Below are 15,807 nucleotides of genomic sequence, written 5' to 3' on the forward strand. Positions count from 1 at the left end.
GCTGGAGACCTCTCATATCACCCCCACCTGGGTCCCTGTGGCTGACTGTTCCTCTGTCCAGGTTCCTGGCTTTTATCCCTTTTCTCCTGCTCTTCCAGCCTGCTACTCTGGGCGGGCCCTGAGTTTCCTCTCCTCACCTAATCCCTTCGGCTGATTGCTCTTCTCTCTGGCTTCCTGGTTTTTAATCCCCCTTTTCCTGCTCTTCCTGCTTGTTACTTTGGGCATCCCTGAGTTGTCTCTCCTCACCTGTAACCCTGGGGCTGACACAATTAAAAGAATACATACAAATGCTTTTTCTCCATTTCTTAAAGTAGATACCAAAAAATTATTTTTTTGAGGAAATACTCTTAGCATAGATCTAAGTTAGCATGGACCTATATGGGAAGAAAAAAATTAAAGAAGACAGTTGCACCGCTTGTGAATATTTTGGAAGTATCTGCAAAGAAACAAAAAAATATTCAAACAGAATGATTAGCACCATGGTTCATCTTTCTAAACAGTTAAATGCATTAACTCTGTCCCTGTCTCTGAGAAATATAGATGGGACCTGAGACCAAGGCCAAGTCAGTCAATAGCATCCAATACTATGTGCAGGGTCCTTAGTGCATCTAACAATGAACAAAAGGTGGAAGCTGTCCTTAAAGGTCCTGTAGCATAGTTTTTCAGTCACTAAATCTGTTGACAAGCAAATCCTTCTTAACCCTGCTTAAATTTACATTTCACGGATTCATTCAATAAGAATAATTGATCTCCCGGTATTAGGACCTGAGAATGCCAAGATAAATGAAAAGAAAATATTGCTCTCAAGAAGTACAGTTAACAGAGATCATGCATTTGCAGGATCACACCTATGTCCATATCTAACCCTTCATGGTTAATTAGAAGAAAACCTAAGATGAAAGGAAAAAATATGTGTGAGACAAGTTTGACTGTCTTGACATGACTAAGTCATGTTTTCAGTGACAGGTAGAAGAGTTGGCAGATTTGCCTTAGGCTGAAAATGAATACTGTGCTATGGAATCACTGCTATGTTTTTGGTGTATTATACTGTTCTCCATAAATGTGCTTACACCAGAGGAATGAAAATGGAGGGATTATGAAATAGGATTCAGGACATGAGGAGAGATGTTTGACTTGTTGTTGTTGTTAGGTGCTGTCGAGTTGTTTCCAACTCATAGCGACCCTATGTACAGCAGAATGAAACACTGCTCGACCCTGTGTCAGCTCCATGATCTTTGCTATACTTGAGCCTGTCATCGCAGTCACCATGTCAATCCATTTCATTGAATGCCTTCCCGTCTTTCTTCGACCCTCCACCTTACCAAGCATGACATCCTTCTTCAGGGAATGGTCCCTTCTGGCAACATGATCAAAGTAGATGAGACGAAGTCTGCCCATTCTCACTTCTAAGGAGCCTTCCAGCTGCACTTCTTCCAGGACAGATCTGTTAGTTCTTTTAGCAGTCCATGGTACTTTCAGTATTCTTCACCAGCACCACAACTCAAAAGCATCAGCTCTTCTTCGGTTTTCCTTATTCATTGTCCAGCTCTTACATGCATATGAGGCAGTTGAAAATATCATGGCTTGTGTCAGGTACACCTTAGTCCTCAAGGAGACATCTTTGCTCCTCAGCACTTGAAAGAAGTCCTTTGCAGCCAACTTGCCCAGTGCTATATGTTGTCTAATGTCCTGACTGCTGCTTCCATTTTTTTGGAAAGAAATGTTTGACTAGGGATGTTTGACTAAGGACTATGGAAAAGAAACTAGTAGGTGTGAAGAGCAGGAAACCTGAGATAAAAGTATGTAGTCTCTGGAAAGAAAACAAGTTGGGGCAGAGTACAAGTAGCAGTGAAAGTTTAAGAAACATGAGTTCTGTACCCAGTGGGATTCAAGGGGCAACAGTGCCTCTCTGACCAGTCATCTGCATGACTGACAGCTCCTATTTCTGGAAAGTTCATATGATGGATCATTCCTGTAAGATGTCTTTTCCTTAGGGTGTTTTGTGAAAGACCAGTTCCATGAAGTATTAACCCACAAACACGAAAAATGAGCTCTCTCACCAAATAAATTGGGACGCTTGTGTTAACTTTAATTCACTCAGATGGTTCTGGAGTTCCTAAACATTTGTGTGTACGTGTATGTGTCTGTGTGTGTATCATGAAACTGGGGTTCTAGTGAAGCCTATAGACCCCATGTCAGAAAATACATTAAAAATGTATATATAAAGATTATAAAATGATACCAATTAAATTGAATGCAGTGAACAAAATATTTTTTAAAAAAATTAAAGGATTGGAATAAATGTGCTTCTTCATTAATTCATTTAAATAAAATGAACTACATCAGATCTCATAATTAATGTTTTAAATCAGTAATACTGAGAAATAATATTTCAAGATGTCTGAAAAGGCCCGTGATATATAAAAAAAAAATAATATTGCTATTTTTGACAAAGTCATAAGTACTGCTAATGCCTGTTTTGTACATTGATAACTGAAGGGAGTGCCAAATCTCCATTAGAGGTTAGTAATATTTTTTGCTATACAAGTTCACAGTTTATTTTTCTCCCATCCAAGCTCACCAGGTCCTGCTTTCTATCTATAAACTTCCTGTGGACAGAAGATAAGTCTCCCTGGGAAGAGACTTTAATGAAGGGACAACTTAAGGAAGTGTGGGTAGAGTTAATGACATAATCAAAGGATGCAGAAGCATGCGGGGTCTAGCAGCAATGAGTAAGCCTTGAATGTATACCTTGGGCTGAAGTGTTTCTAGAACCTGTGAGTGCTGGAGTTGGGGAGAGAGACTGTCCTGCAAGAGCTGTATTCAGAAGCACCCAGGCACTGTCAGAAAACTGGCAACAAAGAAGTGAGAAGGGAAGGAAGAAACAATCCATTCACCTTCTGCCCTATTATCTTCTGCAGGTGCTTTCTATTGGCCAAAACCAACCAAAGGTCAGCTGGCATGAAGCCTTGGTGAGTTTTTTCACAGTGGTCAGTCTGCAGGGGACACAGTGGGAAAATGAATCTTGGGAAGGAAAATGGGAAAACTACCACTACCTAGTGATGTGTCTTTACCACGGACTTTTCTAGATATTCAATATATTAACATACATTGTGATTATTTAATACAAATATTAATTTACCCAAATATGTTATCAAATGTATTTCATCTCAGAATCCACTCTTCAAGGAGCATCAAGGAGGTTTAACACTCCACTAGGGAAAAAAAAATAAAAGCTTACAAATGCTGCTTTAGAAATTCGGGCAAGTATTTTACCTGCATCAAGTTTTTAGCTGCCTACCATATTACTTGTGAGACACCAGAAAGGCCTGATCTGTGGGGTGGGTATAATTATTTGGCAGCACTGACAGTTGAGAATAAGGGTTGTGGAAGGAGAATGTATAAATAAATATGTAAATAGCCTTGAGAACTTGTCCTGTTTCCCCACCTCCAAAGGAAGATCTGAGGGAGCATCCATGCCAGAATAGCATTTTGGAGAACATTTACCTTCATACCTAGATCAGGAATGCCAAATTCCTTCAAGCAAGCAGTTCACACATCTGAAGTGGTCACTTTACATCCTGAGCAGATAAGAGTGATCTACAACCTTCTCACTGAGGACATCAGCTTGTGGTAAAGAGTCCCTGATATTGGACTAAAAAATCACTCTTAATCAAAAGCTCTTCCACAATATACCTTTTAAACATCACAAATAAACCACTGTGCAACTGTCACTGAAGTTATCTAGCATATGAGAACAATACTTTGGCACAGTTCAGCCAAGAGCAAAACAAAACTTTGGTAAGAGATAGAGGACAGCAATAAAGGGCATTTTGGTTTATTTCTCACAGAAAACATCCCAATTCTCCACCCCTTCCTGCACCTACACCATCTGTAATGTGGCTTTTCAGATTCTCCCTTTAAGGGGTAGAGTCTGCTTTCCTACCTGCTAAATCTGGATCGGTCTTGCAATTTGCTTTGGCCAACTGAATGTATTGGGAAAACAGTGTGCCAGTTCTGAGCTTAGCTAGGCATTAAGAGGTCTTGCCTGCATCTGCTTGCTCTCTTGGAATATTGCACAGCTGCCATGTGAACAAACCTGAGCTAGCCTGCTGGAGTATAAGAACCCATGAAAATTAAAGTTGAGTCTGACCATTTGTCCTAGCTAAGGTCCCAGGCCATGACAGCCCAGCCAAGATCAGCAAAGCTAATGCACAGCTGACCTGAAAAACAGAAACCAGAACAAACCCACTGCCATCAAGTTGATTCCAACTTATAGCAACCACTTAGAACAGAGTAGAACTGCCCCATAAAGCCTCCAAGCCTGTAAATCTTCACAGAAGCAGACTCCTTCATCTTTCTGCTACAGAGCAGCTGGTGAGTTTGAACTGCTGACCTCTGTGATTAACAGCCAAATGTTTTAACCACTATGCCACCAGAGCTCCTTAAGCTCACCAGAAATGCATGATGTCTAGCTAACACCAGAAAAGGCCCCATCTGATCTTGTATACTACCTAGCTTATACTAAACCAAACCAAATTCATTGCCTTCATGTTGGATCTGACTCATAGCGACCCCTCCTTGGGTTTCCGAGGTGGTAACACTATGGCAGTAGATTGTCCAACCTTCCTTCCAAGGAGTGCTGGTGGGTTTGAACTACCAGCCTTCTGGTTAGCAGTCAAATGCCTTAGGCGCTACACCACCAGAGATTCCCACTTATAATGCTGACCGAGAAAATGAGTTTTGGGGGTTATTTGTTATTTTTAAGCTACTTTTTGGGGTTATTTGTTATGCATCAATAGATAATTGATAAAGTAATTTACAGAATATAACTCTATCTGGCCTCAGTACAGTACATGGTAATAAAAGTGTGGTAGTTATGTTTGTATGTCAACTTGGCTGACCCTGGTTGAGTGGCTGGGCAGCAGGTGGTAGTTATTCCCCATGATGAGACTGGCAATCAGCTCCATGGTGGGACCTGCCACAAGCAGCTGAGTAGCTGCTTTAGGGATGTGGTCTGCTTCCCATATACGAAACAGCTTTGGGAACGATCTCTAGCTTATGGCACACTTGAACCCTGCTGGCCTTGGGACTTTCAATGGACTTGAATCAATCGCCTGCCATGTGGTTTGTTAACATCGGGACTGTGCCTTTTTACTTGTCAACTATGGGCTTGTCAGCCTCAGCAGCCAGCAACTGAGTGAAAAAAAGCCTCTAGCTTCAGTGGGCCGAGAGCAGGAGGCAGAGCTGAAGCCTAAGTTTCAGGGGCTTTCACCCAAGCCCCTAGAGCCTGACACTTTGAACTTGGACTTAAAGCCTCCAAACTGTAAGAGAATAAACTCCTGTTTGTTCAAGCCATCCCATTTGTGGTATATGCCTGTCAGAGTGGCACTAGGTAACCAAAACAAAAAGAAATTTGGATAACTTAAGAATGTAGTTCCCTGTGTCTGTAAAATGAGTGGGAGATTCTGACAGAAAATACAGAATTGAGATAGCACAGAAGACTAACTTCTTTTGCATATAGGGCTAATGCTGAAGGAAAGAGTTACAGACCTAGATACAAAACACAAATAGAAAAAGAATAAGTAAACACATTCTCATGGATCCTATACCATGTTTCCTAATATCCTGTATGTAACCAGGCTAGAACAACAGTACTTATAACCTGGTAGCTTCTAACTGCATCATGGAATCTTATTGAATGTGCTTTTGTGAATGGGCATGGTTCTGAGGTTCATGGTCCACCTCTTCCAGCCATGGGGAAGAGGTATAAGCTTTTTACCGCAGTATCTATATAGAAAGTCCACTTTTAATTTCAAATCCTTTGACAAGAGCATGGACAACCATCCCGAACAATGTTCCTGCCAACAACAAAAAAAATAATATTCTATAAGGCATTCATTGAAAGATTATTCTACCTAGGTCAAAAACTTTATTTATTTAAGACACAATCTCAAAGCTATTTAAGAGGACTATACATGGGTTGGTGATAGAACTGTCATAATACTAATGCTGAATGTCAGAAAAAAAATTTAAAAAACAGCTTTGGAAAAAAAAGTGAAAATCACTGGAGAGGCAAACCTCAAGTGGTTAACAATCATTAGAAAAATCCTGAGCTTTGGCATCAGATGGATCTGGATTTGAAGTTTGGTTCTGCCACTTATAAACTATGTGACCTCACTCATATCACTTAATCTCTCTGAGCCTACTTCCCATTTTACAAGATGAAGAGAGCAATATTTGTCTCATCAGGTTATTATGAAGATAAAATGAGATAACAAATGTCCTACAATTGATAAAGTGTCTGTCACATAGAAAATGCGCATAAAGTTACATTTCCAATTCTCTACATAGAAAGCACACAAAACTTCCATGAACACTTTACTTTGACTATCATAGTATTGAAATTGAAAGTTTTTATCAAGAGCTCAATTACACTCTATGAAAGCAACGAAAAGCGTGACTGAGTTGTGGATAATAAGCAAAATGGATAAAGAATGTGTCTTTGTTTGATGCTGTTAGTCACAGTCGAGGCACTCTCCAATTTTCAAAGATTGTGTTCCAAAACTTAACTTGTGAATCACTTTCTGGTAAAAATTTTACAGACATTGGTTAGATTCTGAAGCTACCTCAGAAGAGCATATTTAATCCATAGTGTAGTTAACTACAGCACTAATGGTACTCACTTTAACTCTAGGTCCCAAGAACAGAGCCTACATGATAAAGAAAAAGGATATAATAAAGAAGGAGAGAAAGGTTATTGAGGAGAAAAATAAAGAAAAACATTGAATGAGGTGAAAAATGACTAACAATTATGGTGCATCCTTTAGATTCCAGGCACTGAATCTATGTGCACAGAAATTTTAATATTTGTTTATAATAATTATAATATAATTTTATTATTTAATCCTTAGAGCATCTCTCTGACACAAGCATTTCCTTCATGTCACCAATAAAAAAATAAACAACAAAAATAACAACAACTCACAAGTACAGAAAGGGTAATTAATTTAACAAAACTCACAAAAGCAGCAAACCATAAAAGTAGAAGAGCATTTTGAAATCGTAAAAGTAATTAATTTTCATTAAATGGAACATACGCAAATGGTATATAAGCTTTTTCAAATAGTATAGGAAAGTATAAAATGAAAGTTAAGCCTTTCTCTAAAACTCACTGCCATGAGTCTGTTCCAACACACCTATCTTTTTATCTGTACTCATCTAGAGAAACCCGTGTGAGAATTACAGATACTTACACAAAGGGGAACATATAATATATACTTTGTTTCCCAGTTACTAATACACCTACTCCTCATTTACTGACTATCTTGTTATCCAGCATTTCACATTCATGATAACTTTGAAAAACTTTTTAGGAGGCACCTCTCTGATGGTCCAGGCTTCACATGTGGCCATTGCAGGGGCTACCTCAGATGGTATTCATACCAGAGGCCCCAGTGATGACCAAGCCACATGAGGGACCATGACCAAACAGCTGCAGGATGCCTTCTCCCATTCATCTGCAATGTCTTGGAGGCCACAGGGCAACAGAGGGATGATGAAAGGTCACAGGTGGGCAAGGGAGGCTGGGTGAGAGCCTGAAGGTGCCAGAGAGGTAAGTGGGGGGACAGTTGGGTAGAGGGGAAAAGGAAAAAGGGCTACACAGGGTTGTAGGGTAGGATGGACAAGCAGATTCTCTGCCTAGAGCAGATGGTAAGAGATGGAGGGCAGAGGACAAGCAAGGTCCTTACCCAAAGTGGGTGCCAGTAGGTGGTGGGCAGCATTTGATCAACTTCACAACCACTCCAATCCCCATGGGTTCCATGATGGTGTGAAAGGCATGGTGAGGAAGGGGGCTCACTGAGCAACACACATCCCCAGAAATGCTGGGGATGCCTAATGGGCAGTGAACAATGAGGAAATGGGGGCACCGGCACTGAAGACAGGGTGTGGCCTGTGACTCTCACATAATGCCAACTTGGGATAACGACCAACAATCTAGTCTTCGGAACCTAATCATGTCAGTGTGTAAGGAGAGGGTTTACATGTGAAAGTTCTTTCTATATCAGCATCAACAGACTTAGTCCAGTGTTTTCACAGATGCATAGTATTCTGTTCAACACATTATCTTTATTTACAGTATCCTGTTGATGAAGCTTTATGTTGTTTCCCAGTTATTTGATACTATAAGATATATCATGCTCAAATATCTTAGAACACATTTGCACATGTATCATTTGGGTAAATTCTTAACTGTGAAGTTTCTGTGTCAAAAGTGTAATGAATTAAAATAAAATCTGCTCTCATCTACTCCTTGGAAGGAAGGTTGGGCAATCTACTTCCATAGTGATACTACCTCCGAAACCCACGGAGGGTTCTCTGTGAGTCGGGATCAACTCCACCGCAGTGAATTTGGATTGGTTTGGTTTGGTATCATCAAGTCAATTCTGAGTCAAGGCAATCCCACGTGTTACAAAATTAAACTATTTCATAGGACTTTCTATGCTGTGAGAGGAGCTCTGGTGGCACATTGCCTAAAACATTTGACTGCCAACCAGAAGGTTGGTAGTTGAAACCCACCAGCTGCTCCATGGAGGAAGATGGGGCAATCTACACCTGTAAAGATTTACCACCTCAGAAACCCAGTGGGGGTCACTACGAGTCAGAATCAACTCGATGACAGTGAGTTTTTGTTTGTCTCTACGCTGTAATCTTCTATAGAAGCTGATTACCAGGCCTTTCTTCTGTGGAAACATTAGATAGGTTTTAACAGCCAACCTTCAAGTTAGCAGTTGTGCTCGAACTATTTGTGACAGTCAGGGGACCTTATTTAAGTACATCCTCATGCAGAATCTAGTGTACGTTTTTGTCATAATTTTATGCTGGTTTAACATTACAATCTTTGAAATGATATGGAAAATCATCCTAGTAATATTTTAAAAGATAAGAATGACCATTTAATAGTAACAGTTGCTTCTTCAGAGATATAAATTAGCTTACAGGAATAAGTTTAGACAGAGTATCAAGCTTAATAACTACCTGACATTTTACAAATTTAGCCTAATTACTTTTGGAGAAAATGGCAATTATATGATTCTATAATTTAAAAAATAACAAAAATCACTTATAAATGGATTATATGGTAAATGTCTTTGCCTACAACTTTGTAATAATCCTTGGACACTGATTCTCTACTCCTTTTGTTATTGTGCTTTAAATGCTTCTCATAGGAAAAGCATTTGGCAACATGTAATTACTTAACTCTCCCATGATTTATAATATTATCAGGTGTTCTCTACATAAATGAAAGCTGTTTAGAGGAAAGCAAAAACATCCAATACTATGAGGTGTAACTAATTATTTCCAAGTGGTTTTGGAATTCTGAAATTGTGTGTGTGTGTGTGTGTGTATCTTCCTCTTTCTACAAATAAACACCATTATGCATGAATATGTAGTTCATATATATGAAGTGCAGCTATAAATGATTTCATGTAGGAATAGAATTAGCATATCTATGAATTTAAATTAGTTATGAATATATATGAAGTAAATTCTTAATAAAGCAGTATCTGAACAAAATATATAAGTAGCATACATATACATATATCATATATATATTACATATGTAACAGTCATCCAAAATACACATACTATTTGGAAAATGCCCAATAATTTTAATAGCCTAAAGGACCTCTGGTGGTGCAGTGGTGAATGCATTCAGCTGCAAACCAAAAGATGAGCGGTTCAAACCCACCAGTTGCTCCACAGGAGAAAGATGAGGCATTCTGTTTCCATAAAGATTACAGCCTTGGAAACCCTATGGGGCAGTTCTACTCTGTTCTAAAGAATTGATTCTATTGCAGTGGGTGGGTAATAAAAAAAAATGTTGCACGATCCCATTTAATATATTTGGGGCAAAAAAAAAAAAAAAAAGCATCCTTTCTTTTCAAGGGCAAATTCATTCAATCTGGTTCCAATAATGAGGGTTTAGGGAATGCTCTTTTTTCATTTAAACTCTTCAGGGAACAAAGATTCTCTAGCCACAGATCTTTAATAGCTTCTGTCTAGATTCAGGTAGATTGCACAATATAAAGTATAAACAGCAGATGTTAATTTGAATTTAAATGCAATTGAATTGTCCATCAAAAGGAATACCGCTCCAATTTATAATTAGCCTCCAAACAAATGAAAACCAATTCCTGTCTAAAATGAAGCTTAGATCTGTTTATAGAACAGTCATCAGATCGTGTGCTTTCACTGCTTACAGACAGAACACGCTCTCCCCTAATGGGCTTTTAAATCCATGTAACTGTCAGTAAAGGAAGAACGAACTAAATGGGCAGATGCTGCTGCATGAGCCCAACTTCCCTCTTCCTCCAGCAGTCAAGTCTTACAGAGTCTTTGTGCTCACCTGCCATTTCCTGGAATGAACTCAGATTCTATCCCAAGAAAACTGGAAAACGTACTTTGGGATGCAGTCTACCTTAATAACAAGATGAATTAATAGTGGCACAACTTTCCTCAGTTTTTCTGTAGATTATTTTTTATTTATATTCAGGCAGAAAGATTATAGTCTCCAAAGAGAAATTCTACATGTCATCTTCTCTATAAGAATTTTGTTCTGCTCCTAAGTAAACCAAAGGAACCAGACAAGAACAGATGCCGAATTCCCTCATTATGGGTATTCTAACTTCAAAATCTACAAACAAAAGCCTGAACACATTCCGGAAACTCAGTTAAATAATCATTCTGCATGCTGCTGCCAATATTATATTACTTCCTGACCTTCAGAGATGTCTTCGTGTGACCTTTTCCTCCTTTTCCATTAAATGTTTAAACCTTTCTTTGCTTGTGAAGCCTTTCAGAGTCAGCTTCTCAACTTTGTCCTAATCTCCCCTAATATTGCTCCAATGCATCACCTTTCCATTCTGTCAACAAGATGAATCCTTGACCCGATTTCTCCTCAAAAACATTTCCCTTTAAGTCAGACTTTTCACACTTACAACACTCTAATTATTAAATCGCTACCATCTTTTTTCCCCTTTTTAACAGGATGCAGGCAGTGAAATGGAAATAATCCATTTCCATGACTAAGCAATAATATAATGGATTGCTTGACACCACAATGCTTATGATGCTTTAAACAGTTTGCTCATGGTGACACACATGGATGTCATTCTGAACAAGGAACCAATCTGATAAATGAACCCAAGTATGGTTGCAGCCATCAGCATGCCACCTTTCCCACTCAAGAGAACACACCAGAATATAAATGGCTAAAGCTGACATCTTACCAGCGATCAAGACTGTTCTTTAATTTCTTAAAAAGGAAAATAAATGTTGACACTTTATTCATTGTAACAAGTTACTCACCATACATCTCATGAATGAACACAACACGTCAGTGTTGTGTATCAGTGGTTGAGACCTCCTGCTACAGGCTGTCATTTTCTCATATACTTTCTCCAAACCTTGTCATTCACTAAACAACGTTAGGAATACCACAAAAAGTATTTGATTGATTTTGTAGCTAGATTTAAAAATCTATGAAGTCAGTAAAATCCAGGGAGACACACAAAGAGTTTCAAATTTAAAAAGTGGGGATAGATAAGCATAAAAGAACATCAGATATGAGCCAATTTGGTCCTATTCACAAAGGCAAAAAAGGACCTCAAAACATATTTCAAATACATGGAGTTAATAGATTAATCTACCCATTTATCAGAATCACTGGCATCACGTAAAATCTCAAATGTCAATGAAAATCTGCAAGGCTGTTGAGTAGCTCCTGTAATACACTAGAACTATACTGTCTGTGGTGGTTATGTTTGTGTGTCAACTTGGCTGGGCCTGGTTGAGTGGCTGGACAGCTGGTGGTAGTTTTTCCCCATGATGAGACTGGCAATCAACTCCATGGTGGGATCTACCACAAGCAGCTGAGTAGCTGCCTTAGGGAATGTGGTCTGATTCCTGTATATAAGCAGAAGCCTTGGGGAATAGTCTCTAGCCTATGGCACGCTTGGACCCTGCATGTAGCCATGTCATTGTTCAGCAGCCTGCCATGCTCTGCAGACCTTGGGACTTACAATGGACTTAAATTAATGGCCTGCCATGTGGTTTGGTAACATCGGGACTGTGCCTTATTTCTTGTCAATCTTGGGTTTGTCATCCTCAGCAGCCATCAGCTGTCTGAGTGAAGAAACACCTCTAGCTTCAGTGGGCCAGGAACAGGAAGCAGAGCTGAAGCCCAAGGTTGAGGGGCTTTCACCCAGCCTCTAGACCCTGGCGCTTTGAACTTGGATTTAAAGCTTCCAAATTGTAAGAGAATAAACTCCTGTTTATTAAGGCCATCCCATTTGTGCTATATCCTTGTCAGAGTGGTACTAGGTAAACAGAACACTGTCCAATATGATAGCTAGTAGCCACATGTGGCTATTCAAATTTAAATGAGTTAAAATGTTCTTTCATTGTACTGAACACAAATCAAGTGCTCAATAGCCAAGTTGCTAGCAGTTCCCATGTTGGACAGCACAACTGTTGGACAGCACAACTGTAGAACATTTCCATAATGCTAGAAGGTTCTATCAGACAGCATCACTTTAGCACAACAGGTTATACACATGTGTGTAGTGAAATGCAGAACTGAATTTGTAATTTAATTTAAATTAAGTTAAATTTAAATAGCCTTAAGAAAATCTTGTTGGGTGCCACTGAGTTGATTTTGACTACAGTGACCCCAGGTAACAAAGCAGAACTGCCGCATAGCGTTTATTTGGCTTTATCTAAACAGAAGTAGATCACCAGGTCTTTCCACAGATCCGTGGCTGGGTTTGAACTTCCAACTTTTGGTTAGCAGTCAAGTGCTTTACTGCTGTGCCATACATATTTGACAGCACAATATAGAACATTTCCTTCACTATAAATAGTTCTACTGTATAGCACTGCTCTAGATCCATAGGATCCCTGGGATGCCAAAAGAAAGGAAAATAAGAATGTAAGGAATAGAGGTAATACTGGAGCAGTGAAATAATGTTCTCTCATTACCTACTACTGGTCAGGCACTTTGTTACGTACTTCACAAATGTCACTTCCTATAGGCCTCACGGCCACAGGATTTGCTATTGCCAAAACAGCAGAGGCTCAGAAAAGATTTGGATCCTTATCTGCCTGACATTTCATGCCACACTCTTTCTACCACTCTTTGGATTTCATATAATAATGAATGATATTCATATGGTTGATACGGACTTATCAGATCAAAGAACGAAGTGGCATGTCATTAAGGTATGCAAATACAAGGAAATGTTACTTTACACATGGAGCAGCAAACATATAAAATGTGTTACTATGAGAGACTATATAGACTTAAAAGGAAATTAAATCACAGCAAGCAAATTTTTGATAGTTACATTAAGAGATGAGTTGCAGGATGACATCAAGAGCATAATCAAGGCAGAAAGCAAAAGGTCATTAAAAAGGAAGAAAAGGCCAAAATGGATGTCAGAAGAGACTGAAACTTGCTCTTGAATGGAGAGTAGCTAACACAAATGGAAGAAAAGATGCAATTAAAAAGCTGAATAGAAGATTTCAAAGAGTGGCTTGAAGAGACAAAGTAAAGTATTATAATGGAATGTGCAAAGACCTGGAATTAGAACACCAAAAGGGGAAGAACACACTTGTCCTTTGTTAAGCTGAAAAAACCAAAGGAAAAAAAATCAAGCCTCAAGTTGTAATACTGAAAGATTCTATAGGAATATGCTCTGGTGGCATAGTGCCTAAGGCATTTAACTGCTAACCAGAAGGTTGGTGGTTCAAACCCACCAGCTGCTCCGTGGAAGAAAGATGGGGCAATCTCCTTCCATAAAGATTTACCACCTTGGAAACCCAGTGGGGGTCACTATGAGTCAAAATTGACTTGATGGCAGTGAGTCTTGTTTCTTTTTTGTTTGTTCGTTTTGTTTTGTTTTTGAATGGGCAAAATATTGAACAATGCAGGCAGAATCAAAAGAAGATGGAAGGAATACAGAGTCACTGAACGAAAGAAGAACTGGTCAACATTCAACCATTTCCAGAGGTAGCATATGATCATGAACTGATGGCATCAAAGGAAGAAGTTATTGAAAGACCAAGAAGCACTGAAGGAATTGGTGAAAAAGAAAGCTCCAGGAAATGACAGAACATGTATTGAGATGTTTCAACAAATGGAAGCAGCCTTGAGATGCTCATTTGTTATGCCAAGAAATTTAGAAGCCAATTACCTGACCAACCACTGGAAGAGATTCATACTTCTGCCCATTCCCAAGAAAGGAGATTCAAAAGAATGTAGAAATTATCCAACAATATCATCAATGTCACATATAAGTAACATTTTGCTGAAGAAATTAAAGAATCATTGCAGCAGTACACCAATAGGGAACAGGCAAAAATTCAAGCCAGATTCAGAAGAGGATGTGGTACGAGGGATATCATTGCTGATGTCACATAGATCTTAGCTGAAAGCAAAGCATACCAGAAAGATGTTTACTTGTGTTTTATTGACTATGCAAAGACACTTGCCTGTATGGATCATAACAAATTATGGATAACATTGAACTGGGAATTCCAGAACATGTAACTGTGCTCATGAGGAACCTGCACATATAGACCAATAGGCAGTCACTGAACAAAACAAGAGGATACAAAATGTTTAAAATCAAAAAAGGTATATGTCAGCATTGTATGTTTTCACCATACTTATTCAATCTGTATCCTGAGCAAATATGAGAAGATGGACTGCATAAAGAACAAAGTGGCACCAGGACTGGAGGAAGACTCATTAACAACCTGTGATATTCAGATAACACAACCTTGCTTACTGAAAGTGCAGATGACTTGAAGCACTTATTGGTGAAAATCAAAGACTATATATAGCCTTCAGTATGGATTGCACTTCAACATAAAGAAAAGAAAAATCCTCACAACTGAACCAATAAGCAACATCACAATAAATAGGGGAAAAGATTAAAGTTGTCAAAGATTTCAATTTACTTCGGTTCACAATCAACGTTCATGGAAGTAGATGTCAGGAAATCAGATGGTGCATTTCCCTGGGCAAATCTGCTGCAAAAGACCTCTTTAAACAGGTGTTAAAGACCAAAGATGTCACTTTGAAGACTAAAGTGTAACTGACCCAAGCCATAGTATTTTCAAATGCCTCTTCTTCAACCAGCATGTGAAAGCTGGGCAATAAATAAGAAATATCAAAGAAGAAGTGACTCATTTGAATTGTGATGTTGGTGAAACATGCTGAAAATACCATGGACTGCCAGAAGAACGAACTAATCTGTCTTGAAAGAAGTAAGCTGGAATGGTCTTTAGAAGTGAGAATGGCCAGTCTTCATCTCATGTACTTTGGTCATGTTGTCAGAAGGAGCCAGTACCTGGAGAAAGACTTTATGCTTGGTAAAGTAGAGCATCAGTGAAAAAGGGGAAGACCATCAGTAATATGGATTGACTCAATGGTTACAAAAATGGGCTCAAGCACAGTAAAGACTTTGAGGATGGTGCAGGACTGGACATTGTTTTGTTCTCTTGTACATAAGTTTGCTATGTGTTGCAGCTGACTTGATGGCCCCTAATAACAACAACATTGTTAAAGAAGTTAGGGAGTTCCAGTAAGATGGCAGAATAAGCAGACAGACTGCACATACCCTCTTCGACAAAGAAAAAGGAAACCAATTAACATATATACAGAAGATAATCCTGGAGCCCTGAGCTTTGAAGGGAAGGATATGTTGTTGTTGTTGTTAAGTGCCGTCGAGTCGTTTC

Source organism: Orycteropus afer, unplaced genomic scaffold, assembly GCF_000298275.1.
Source record: "Orycteropus afer afer isolate SDZICR_OR568_19922 unplaced genomic scaffold, OryAfe1.0 scaffold00026, whole genome shotgun sequence".
NCBI lineage: Eukaryota > Metazoa > Chordata > Mammalia > Tubulidentata > Orycteropodidae > Orycteropus > Orycteropus afer.